Genomic DNA, 11,887 nt, shown 5'->3' with positions numbered 1-11,887 from the left:
CTTCAGCCCCTTTAGCCTCTTGACAATCTTCAACCCTTTTGAGAAACTTTCTTTCCAGTTCCACTATGCCTCGCTCCAAGTAACCCAGTCTTTTCTGACGATATTTTGATCACTAGAGTGTAAATCTTTCCACCAGCTTAGCAATCTTGGGTGGATGTTGGTGACCATGCCGAATCTGGGGATTTCGTGCCTCATTATCTGCAAAACAGAAGGGTTAGACCCTACCCCCACCAGACTCGACTATTTAATATCAACAATTAGCATGAAGCAGTCTAGTTCTCCAAATAAATGCACAGAACGTGATGGCGTTCGTTTTGGGTTTAGGGAAACCCAATGGACTTTGGACAAGGCTATCTTACAGGATCATTATGCGGATAACATAACTGACCCGGCTAGGTTTGACCGTGATGCATGCACAATTTAAACAAAGTAAGGTTTCTATGGGGTTTTAGACTGGTACCCTTGAGCGGACAACTCAAGGGGGAAGGCTCGGAACTGTTGACTGCACCGTTGATCGACTAGTTTTACCGCAAATATGTCTTTCCGAATTTAGGGGGTAATGATATAGGAAGAGCCAACCACTCAGTATAAGTGTTGCTATAGTATTTGTTTTGGCACGAGTGGAGTATGATGTTGAGCATGATTATGCAATAATTAAAAAGAAATCATGTTGACATGTATTTGCACAATAAAGAAGCGATAAATACAGCAGTTTCATAATTTAAAGCAATAAAGGAAAGAAAACAAGGAAGACATGTCAGTTTTGCCTTTGAAAAGAAATTAAACGCTTAAAGGAATTAAAACAAGTAATTGCACATAAAGGGAAGGTACAAATTCACAAGAACAATCTGAAGTGGTAAAAGCCTAAAAATCCCTAGCAGAGTCACCATGCTGTCGATGTCCCCCTTTTCTAAAGGCGAAATCGGGTTTACGACATTTGGGCGGACAACTCTATTCCTTTTGGGAATTTGGGTTTGAGATTTAGAAGAGTCGCCACCTAATGATTAAGTGCATTAGGACACTAAGAATTTAAAAGAAAGAAGAACCAGAGAATGGGGCTTGAAGTTATCTCAGGGGGAAGGTGTTAGGCACCCCCCACGATCCACTAGTGTGGTTCCCGGCCATGTTACGATTGTGACTTTAAAACAAGTAAACATACAAGACAACTTCCACATAACGATTACAAGTAGGAATGTATAAAGGTTAAATAAACATGCTAAAGTCAGGAAATAGGTGGTTTCATAGTTGTTTAAAAGAATGTATAAGTGCAGAAAAATAAGGATCAAATAACGAGTGCAAACAATCAGACAAAAGAAGTGAAATGGGCGGAAGTTTAGAAAGAAAATAGTGCTGGAAATTCAAAGAGGTTTTAAATGATTTGAAGCGAAATACAAGGTTTAAAGAGCTGGAAACTGACAGTTTAAAGAAAACAATAACGAAAGTACATAAAGAGGGAGGGGGGTCCTAGGTTTATAAATAACATGGATCATCCACGCAACACCCGGTAACCAATTATACGCGTGGTGTTATCGCGTGATCATCATATCCATGTCTACCCTTCCCACCCCATTAAGGTATTAAAGCGCGGAATAGTATCGTTACTTATTTCATGCTACTACCCGTCCCGATCCTATCAGTCCCGGAGGCATTGAGACTACTAATCCTAAAGGGGAGGGAGTTGGGGCTTTTCAGAAGTTTTAAAAGGATAAAAGTCTAGGCGACAAACAAAAACACATAATCAAATAGGGGAGAAGCAAACAGCAGTTAAGGCTCAAACAGGCCTCCTCACTTAAAGGCAAATATATAGCATGACTTCAAATACTGGTTATGGTCTAAATTAAATTTAAAAGCGTTAGGACAGGTTGATTTATCACATATTTCTCAGATGAGGAGTTTGAAGTAGCCTTGTCTGGTTGTAGGAGCTGACACAGTTAATTAAAAACCTAATGGTTTGCCTAAGTGAGACCTATAGGCATGATATCTAGCGGAGCGCACTGATTTTAAAGAAAGGATCACTGGTTTTATAGACAAAAGATCTGCAGATTTTAAATAAACTTTTGACTGGTTTTAAACGCATAGATAAAATAGACGAGGCTGATTCGATTGATTATTCCTATAGGCAAGTTACCTAAGCGTTATTGGTTTTAAACGATTACATAGATGCAAGAGTCCTATAGGCATGGTATCTAGAATGAAGTTGATTATTATTACACCTATGATTGTTTGCCTAATGACAGGTATATGCAGAAGTGTAGAAAAGAAACCTTTGATCATGATTTCTATATGCAGAAATGTCGGGACTTAGAGACAGGATTTCTACATGCAGAGATGCAGAAATAAATGACCTATAGGCATGTTGTCTATGTGAATGCAGGAATTAAAAATCCTATAGGCAAGTTATCTACCCTTTGCATACAATCATTCCCATCCCTTTCCACTAGCCGCCCCCAATAGTTATTACAAATTTTTACGGTCCAAAATGAATCGGAAAAGTAAGGAAATAAAATTACATCAGAAGTTCCAGCTACAACCAAACAGCCTAATTCAGACTCAAAGTCCAACAATATGAGATAAACCAACTTCCAGGATCAAAACTTCCAAAAGCCTTTCTCATCCTTTGGGTGTGTCAAAGTTCCAAGGAGCTTTATGAACTCCAGCTAGTGCTTACACCCAATTATATTGCAGAATTAAGATTATGGTGCAGTGTGGAATAGCCAACCCTCGAATGTCCAAGTTCAGAGGGAGCTCCAGGTCCCAAAGCAAGGCTCATAAGAGAGGGGCAAAACTTAAGAGTCAAAGAATAAGTGTAAGTGCATAGGGGGGGAATTAGGGAAAGCCATGGCAGGCTGGTGGTCATGCCCAGCAATTGGGAATACTGGCACACCCCTGACCAGCTTGTCAGCCAAAATTTGGGAGTTAGGATCCATTGAGGATCAGGTTCTGACCTGGGCAGCAATTTGGGTACTGCCAGGCCAAGAACCTTAACTCAGACACATATAAGGGAATGGGGGGTAGGGATTTACAATAGAAACAGATGCAAGGAAGGAACATATTAGCATAAATCATTGAATCATGCGCAGCAAAGTAAACAGGATTGTAAAAACTGTAAGTAAACACATAGGGGTGAGGCAGGAATGTTATCTCAGGACATACCCAGTTTCAGAAATAAGTAAAAACAGTAGTCTTGAAAAGGCCAAATTGCAAGCAAAGCAATTCCAAAAGATCCCAAGCAAAGCAGAATATCGAATTCAAAACAGTATTGCAAGTGTGCAAGTATTTTAAAGACTAGTGGTGTGAAGGTTGTGTGAAGAATGAAGTCGTGTAAAAAAGTGCAGAGGGGCAGTCCTTTTTATAGTGCAGAGAAACAAGTAAGAAAGGCAAGGAATATATCATTGAAATCAGTCTCCCTTTGGTTAAGGGATTTTGATTTCGACGGGTAAAAGCCAGTTAAGGAAAGAAATTTTAATTAAAACCTAGAGATAGTAATACCCGACTTGAACCTCAATTGCTTGCTCAATTGTAATACCCAATTGGTCTTGAGAAAGTCAACTTGGGCAAAATCGCTCAAACTACCAAGAGGTATAGAGTGAGAAGTTTCGTGCATTAGTTATATCGTAATCCCCATCATAACAGTTTTGCCTTAGACTTGAGAATCCGTCAAATATCCACCAAGGAGAAAGTCACTTCCCTAGTGCCTCTTTAACCAATTAGATAACCTTTCAAGTATTTCACTCTAGCTTAATTTAGCTTCTTGTTAGCATAATATTAGAAGTAATCAAAACACCAACTATGATTGGAATTGCAATTAAGAGCATTACACATTGCTAGTTTAGATAGGAAACCAATTCCCAAATCTAGCTCCCTGTGGATTCGATCCCGACCTATTCGGGTAAAAGCTGCATCGACCGCTCTCGCCGCTCTATAGTGGTGCAGGGTTGGCACCGATCACCTACACTTATCAATTTTACTCTCTCCAAGTTTCTCCTTTAGGGCCCCCTTTCTCCTTCCATCTTGAAGATCAACCTTTCACCCCCACTCTAAGCATGAGTTGCCTTTCCTGAATATCCAGAATTGCTCTACCCGTAGCCAAGAAGGGTCTTCCTAAAATCAAAGGGACCTCCCTATTCTCCTCCATGTTCACCACAATAAATTCCACAAGGAACACAAATTTGTCCACCCCAACTAGCACATCTTCCACTATTCTTTCAGGTATGATTGTGGTATGATCCGCCAGCTACAAGGACACATGTATCGACCTGATTTCTCCAATCTCTCCCTCCAATTTCCTGAAAATAGACAAAGGCATAACATTAATGGAAGCAGTAATTAGAGTGTAAACTATGACTAAAACACATAATTCTAGCCTACCATCACTAAGACAAAATACGTGGAGTGCAAGTTCAGCGGCGTTTCGGGAGAAACAGACATGAACGTGAGGCTTGACTCTCAAGTCATTCCCAAGAAAGGGAGCTTCAAGTATCTGGGGTCGGTTATCCAGGAGGATGGGGAGATTGATGAGGATGTTACTCACTATATAGGGGTGGGGTGGATGGAATGGAGGCTGGAGTCTGGTGTCTTGTGTGACATAATGGTTCCCCTGAAACTTAAAGGTAAGTTCTATAGAGTCGTGGTTAGACCAGCCATGATGTATGGTGCAGAGTGTTGGCTAGTTAAGAATTCTCATATCCAGAAGATGAAAGTTGCAGAAATGAGGATATTGTGATGGATGTTTGGGAATACTAGGCTGGATAAGATTAGGAATGAAGATATCCGGGTGAAGGTAGGCTTGGCTCTCATAGAAGACAAGATGCAGAAAGCTAGGCTTAGATAGTCGGGGCACGTGCGGAGGAGAAGCATGGATGCCCTGGTTAGGAGGTGTGAACGACTGGCCTTGACGGGCATGAGAAAAGGTAGAGGGCGACCAAAGAAATATTAGGGAGAGGTGATCATGCAGGACCTAGTGCGGCTTTAGATTTCTGAAGACATGCTCTTGATAGGAAGTTGTGGAGGGCGAGCATTAAGGTTGTAGGTTAGGAGATAGGATGTTGGCCTGTGTTTTGTCTTCGGCTACTAGTGGCTTCAGTTGTGTCTATATTACTTATTTAGGGCTGCAGGCTAGATCATAGGAGGCTAGTCTGATAGTGTAGTGTCTTAGGATGCTAGTGGCTCTTGTTGTATCCATATTACTCCATTGTGTTTATAGTATTGTGCCATTGTTACTGTTTATTGTTATTGCTTTTCTCTCTATTTTTTGGTTATTATGTTGCTGATCCACTGTCTCTTTTCATCTTCTTGAGCCGAGGGTCTATCGGGCATAAGTTCTTCCTGGATAACCGACCCCAGATACTTGAAGCTCCCTTTCTTGGGAATGACTTGAGAGTCAAGCCTCACGTTCATGTCTGTTTCTCCCGAAACGCCGCTGAACTTGCACTCCACGTATTTTTTCTTAGTGATGGTAGGCTAGAATTATGTGTTTTAGTCATAGTTTACACTCTAATTACTGATCCACTGTCTCTTTTCATCTTCTTGAGCCGAGGGTCTATCGGAAGCAGCCTCTCTACTCCTCCGGAGTAGGGGTAAGGTCTGCGTACACATTACTCTCCCCAAACCCCACTTGTAGGATTCCTCTGGGTTGTTGTTGTTGTTGTTGTAGAAGAATCTTTTAGTTTAAGTATCATGCAAGCTTTCCTCTTCGAATACTTTCTGTTCAAGTATTGCGCAAGTTTTTCTCTTTGTGTATTTTTTGTTTAAGTATTCTCTTAAGTTTTTTGCACTGAGATATGCGAGGCTTCGGGTGTATTTTTCCCGATAGTGTTTGGATTTCGGGCATAAGTTCTTCCGAAATCAGCCCTTTAACGTGAGGGTTTCATAAGAGAGGGCTCTATTATGTTTACGGTTCTCTTGAAGAGGACGTCTCTCGTTCATTACGACACTAGCATACTTGTTTAACTTTCAAATGATAAAATTAATTCATCGTTCAGACAAGAAACAAGATAGAAATAAAAAGACTTTACTTTATTCCTTCCGTTTTCAAAAGTACATAAGCATTCGTTGTACTAAAAAATTGCCATTTCTTGTGGCTAACTTGTACAACTTGTTTCTACGGGGCTGCCCGCGCAGTCCCCGTTCCCGATAATACAACTTTGTTTTCGGGTTTTGTATTCCGGTCGATGTGTCAGTCATTGTTGCCACATCCTTATCATTCCCCTCCCCCTCCACCCTACCCCCCCCCTCCCAATTTTCGAATTCGAAGAATGCGAATTTGAACACTGGAAGTTTTGCACCTTTTGAGGATTCCACTAGTAAATGGTTAGATAATCTTCAGTTCGATAGCAAACTTCACTCCCCCTTAGGAACTTATGCTATCGAGCCAAAGATTATCTAACAATCCCCCAGTGTCTTGCACTTGTGAATGCTCGGGTAATATTTTCTCGATAGCAAACTTTACTTCCCGGTAGGAACTTTGCTACCGAGCAAAAGACTATCTAACAGTCCCGTAGTGACTCGCTGTTTGCATGCCTTGTCATTTAAAGGTCTTATTTATGCTGACGAAGCTTCCTTCGTAGTATGTGTTTCCATTGCTGCCTCGTTAAAAACCTTGCCAGAAAAACACAATTGGGGCAAAAACTAGACGAAGGGAAAAAGAGTGCAGCACATGCTTTCAGCATAGTCGAGGCTCGTCAGCAATAGTATCTCTTGAGGTGTGCCACATTCCAATTTCTCGGCAACTTTTCTCCGTCTTGATTTTCAAACTCATATGACCCTTTCTCGATGACAGCTGAAACCCTAGGGGCCTTCCCATGTTAGACCTGGCTTCCCTGCATTGAGCTCTCGGGTGTTCTGAGTTACTTTCCTTAAAACCAGGTCTCCTACTTTGAAATAACGGAGGTTGGCTCTTCAATTGTAATATCTTTCATTTCTCTGCTTTTGGCCTGCCATCCTTATATGCTCTAAGTCCCTACGTTCATCGAGCAGCTCCAATTCGACCAACATTTCTTCATTGTTTATTTCTTCGTCCGCCCAGAAATATCTCAAGGTAGGTTCCCCTACTTCCACCAGGATCAAGGCTTCTGCTCCGTACATAATAGAGAAAGGAGTTTCCCTCGTGCTTGACTTGGTCGTTGTCCAGTACGCCCATAGTACTCCTAGCAGCTCTTCGGGACATTTACCTTTAGCTGCTTCCAATGTCTTTTTGAGATTTTGTATAATCACCTTGTTTATCGATTCTAATTGACCGTTTGCACTCGGATGGTAGGGTGATGATGTGATCCTTTTGATTTTAAGTCTTCAAGGAACCTTGTGACCTTTGAGCCTGTAAATTGTGGCCCGTTGTCGCAAGCTATCTCTTTTGGTATCCCAAATCTGCAAATTATGTTCTCCCATAAGAAATCTGCCACCTCACATTCGCCGATCTTTTGATAAGAACCTGCTTCAACCCACTTAGAAAAATAGTCAGTTAGAATCAAAAGAAAACTTACCTTACCGGGGGCAGGTGGCAGCGGTCCGGCTATATTCATGCCCCACTTCATAAATGGCCATGGTGACAAAACTGAGTGCAGTGGCTCTGCCGGTTGATTTACCAACGGTTATTTCCTGATCCTCTGGGTTCATCTTAATTTGGTTGCACCCGAAATAAGCATCGAGCAAACCTCATTAACTCGTGCCCAACCGTCGCATCGATCATTTGATCAATGTTTGGCAATGGGAATGAGTCTTTTGGGCACACCTTATTTAAATCCTTATAGTCTACGCACATGCGAAATTTATTATTTTTCCTTGGAACTACTACTATGTTAGCTAGCCAGTCATGATACTTTACCTCTCATATTGAACCGATATCAAGCAATCGAGTTACCTCTTCTTTGAAGAATTTGTTTCTGACCTCGGCAATAGGACATTTTTTTGTCTTACCAGAGGGATGTTGGGATCCAGGCTTAGTTTATGCATGGCCCCTTCTAACGGTATACCTGTCATATCCGCATGCGACCACTTAAAGCAATCAACATTAAATTTAAGAAATTCAATAAATCCAGACCTGAGCTCGGGGTTTAGTCCTATCCCTAAGTGGAACTTCCTCTCCAAGAACTTTTCGAACAATGCGACTTGTTCAAGTTCTTCCGCTATGGACCTTGTTGCGTCCGTTTCTTCTAGTACTTGGAAATACCCCGGTACCTGATAGGATTCCGACGACTCCTCCCCCTGCTTGACATCGCTCGGCTTGGGAGCAGGCGCCCGGTTCCTGTAATAGCTATGTTGCATGCTCCTTCCCTTTGCTACTGGAAATTGAGATTGCATTCATCTCCCTTGCTACCGTTGGTCACCTCTTGTATGTTTAATTTCCTCAGGAGTTGGGAATTCAGCAATTGATGATATGTTGACAGCACAGCCTTCATTTCGTGCAACCCTGGTCTCCCTAGGAAAATATTTTAGCCCATATCACCGCCCACTACCTCGAAAAGGGTCGTCTTCATCACCCCTTCGACATTTGTAGGCAGCAGGATCTCTCATCGGGTTGTTGCAGTCGCTAGGTTGAACCCGACGAGGAGTTTTGTGGCGGGAATACTTCTGGCGAGCTTGGCTTGCTCCAACACTCTCCACTGGATAATATTGGCCGAACTTCCTGGGTCCACCAAAACACATTTAATTTTAAAGTCTAAGACATCCAAAAAGAGATTACCAATGCATCGTTGTACGACAACAGCAGTTCATCTGTGTCTTCCTTCGTGAAAGTAATGTCGTCCTCAGTGACTTCTCGGAGTCTTTTACTTTGGTTCACTGACACCTTCGTCTTTTTCGCCACCAAAAATGTCACACCATTAATCTCGTTCCCCCCAAAAATCATGTTAATAATAAAGCATGGGAGATCTTCTCCTGCTTCCGAAGGTTCTGTATTATCTCGATTGCGGCCGTAGTTGTTTCTAGCTTGTTCGCTTAAAAATTCTCTAAGATGACCGTCTTTCAGCAATGTCGCCACCTCCTCGCGCAGATGCCGACAGTCCCTTGTTAGGTGACCATTGGTCCCATGATATTCGCACCATAAATTAGGATCCCTTGGCTCGGATCGGATCACATTGGCTTCGGGAACCATGCTTATTTAATGTTCCTCATAGCCGACACCAGCTCCACTACACTAACATTAAAGTTGTATTCGGAAAGCCTGGGGTAGGGAGAATCTCGAGAACCCGATGTCTCCTTATCCTGCAATAACCTATTATTCCGATCACGACCAGTTCTCCTATTAGTAGCGAACCTATCCGCCGACCGAAAACCTCTACCACGTCCTTCGGCCCGTTCGTAGGGTTAAAACCTTCCCCTTGAAGACCATCGATTTGTGTCGAAATCATCTTTTAATTTATCTTTATTCTTTTCCCGGTCCCGGCCTTTGTTTGACGTTGGAAAGCCGAGATGATCATCTTTAATTATTATCTTTGACTCGTACTGGTTGTGAACATCCGCCCATGTTGTTGACTGGAACTCAAGCAAACTTTCTTTCAATTTTCGGGAAGCATCGGAACTTCTTGGATTTAACCCTTTAGTAAATGCTTCTGCGGCCCATTCGTCTGGTACAGCCGGGAGCAGCATTCTTTCTTTCTGGAATCGGGTCATGAACTCTCACAATAATTCGGACTCTTCTTGTGCAGTCCTGAATATGTCGGCCTTTTGGGCTTGTACCTTTCTAGCCCCGGCATGGGCCTTAATGAAAGAATCTGCGAGCATCTCGAAAGAATCTATGGAATTCTCTGGCAAGATTGAATACCATGTCAGGGCCCCCTTCGTAAGGGTCTCCCCAAATTTCTTCAATAAGACTAACTCAATCTCATGTGGAGCCAAATCATTACCCTTCACCGTCGTTGTATAGGCAGTGATATGCTCCTGAGGATCTGAAGTCCCATCATACTTTGGCACATCTAGCATTTTAAATCTCTTCGGGATCAACTATGGTGTCGTGCTTGGTTTGAACGGCAATTGGGTGTACTTCTATGAATCCAGTCCTTTTAATATTGGTGGTGTGCCCAGAATTTGATCCATTCGGGCATTTATTTCCGTCATAAACCGCATGAGTTCGATTTAAATGGATCATTCTCATTGTCGTTACCAGATCCGCTACCTCTCCCCACCCCACCCTCTGGCCCTGTCAAAGCCGATATCGCCCCTCGGGGTGTTATTATCGACCCTCTGCTTTGTTTGATTTGCAGGAGCACATGGAGGAATTGGACCTCATCCGTTGGTGTTGTTGGGAGCACCTGACAGCGCTTGCCTTAACTCTGTCATGGCCTGATCCTGCCTTAAGAGATGGCCCATAATGGCCTTTTGTTGCCCCCTCAGTATCCTTACTATCTCAACGACGTGCTCGTCTTCAGCATCATCAGGAGTTGTCTCTCGAACATGTCGTGGATATTGCCGCCATGAACCAGCGCGGCTTCATCCCCCTTGTTGCAGGTATCACTGATGGAATCCTCGTGCTGAGGCTAATTTCTTTGGGCCTCAATGTTGTGTGCTATGTTGACATCATTATCTGCCATCTTTTATGATTTTTGACAAAAACAAAGAATCAAACAAGTTAGTAATAAGATGCAAAGATCCATTCAATTACACAACTGTCTAAGCCCCACGGTGGGAGCCAAACTGTTTACCCAATAAACGGTACAGTTAAATTTATACGTGGTTTATAGACAAGTGAATCGATTTGATCCTAACATGATAAATAAATTAGACAAAATTATAAGATTTAGCCTTGAAGTTGAGATAAAACAACAAAAATCCTGATTCCGGGAGTAGAGCTCTTGAGGCAGTAATAACAATATGGATAAGCAAGAAAGTAAAATGTTATTGACCTTTGGATAGAATATAGTGTATGTTGAATATTTGTGTCCCTTACAATGATTTTAGAGCTCACTATTTATAGTTGCACCTAGGGAACAAGGTCCTACGATCAACCCCTTTTTAATGACAATTATGAGGGCCATTAAAGAATATGGAACGGTAGGCAATGAAAGCCATATTCTCTGTAACAGACCATACACTTAATGTTGTAGAATATTCTCCATTAAATATTACGGGGTGACATGCATTTATTTCGCCTTTACTATTCTCTCCAATAATAAACGAGATCGTTGTCTCTGGACCCAATTGTCTTCTGTCTTCGGCTTCATGTATAGGTCTATTATGCGAGCATTAAATATGAGCATATTTTACCCTATATAGTATACATTCATTTTTGTCTGGAAGAAATATTTGGACTGCTTAAATTTCGTGTGAAAGATGTCATGGGCAGAGCAGTGGGGTATAAAGCCTGCAGTACACTAGAACGACTAAAAATTAAGTTGGAAATGGGTCTTCCAAGTTTTCCAGCAAGGTTTGAGACTCCTCCGACAAAACTTAGAATAGAATGCCAAAATAATATACTCTTATACAACTATATATAATCGGGTTTCTAATATTGCTCCTCTTTATACCCACTAATGTTATTTATTTTTAAAATTTAAACGTATAATATCTGTGTGACTTGCTTGACTGGTTCGCTTTCTAGGTTACTCACTTCCGTTCTATCGTGATGAACTGAATAGAAGATAGCTTACCGTGCATGTAGAAGAAATTATTTTAAAAAGTGATTTTTTTATACCTCTTTGCTCAAATCAAGGTAAAAGATTACTAGCTAGAACCTAGACAGAATCAACGTTGCGGCATTGGTTTACTATCCGAAAAAATGTTTCATCTCTTAACACATACAAAATGGTATTACTCTGTTGTGTTGGTTTTCTTTCCTTATTGTTTTAGCATTTAAGTTACGAGATTCACTATCACGAGATCTGGACGGGACATGCAACAATATTTAGGTTTATATATTAATATTCAACAGATAAATTGGGGAATGTTATAATCGAAA

Source organism: Nicotiana attenuata, unplaced genomic scaffold (genome assembly GCF_001879085.1).
Source record: "Nicotiana attenuata strain UT unplaced genomic scaffold, NIATTr2, whole genome shotgun sequence".
Taxonomy (NCBI): Eukaryota; Viridiplantae; Streptophyta; class Magnoliopsida; order Solanales; family Solanaceae; genus Nicotiana; species Nicotiana attenuata.
This window is presented reverse-complemented; position numbering follows the sequence as displayed.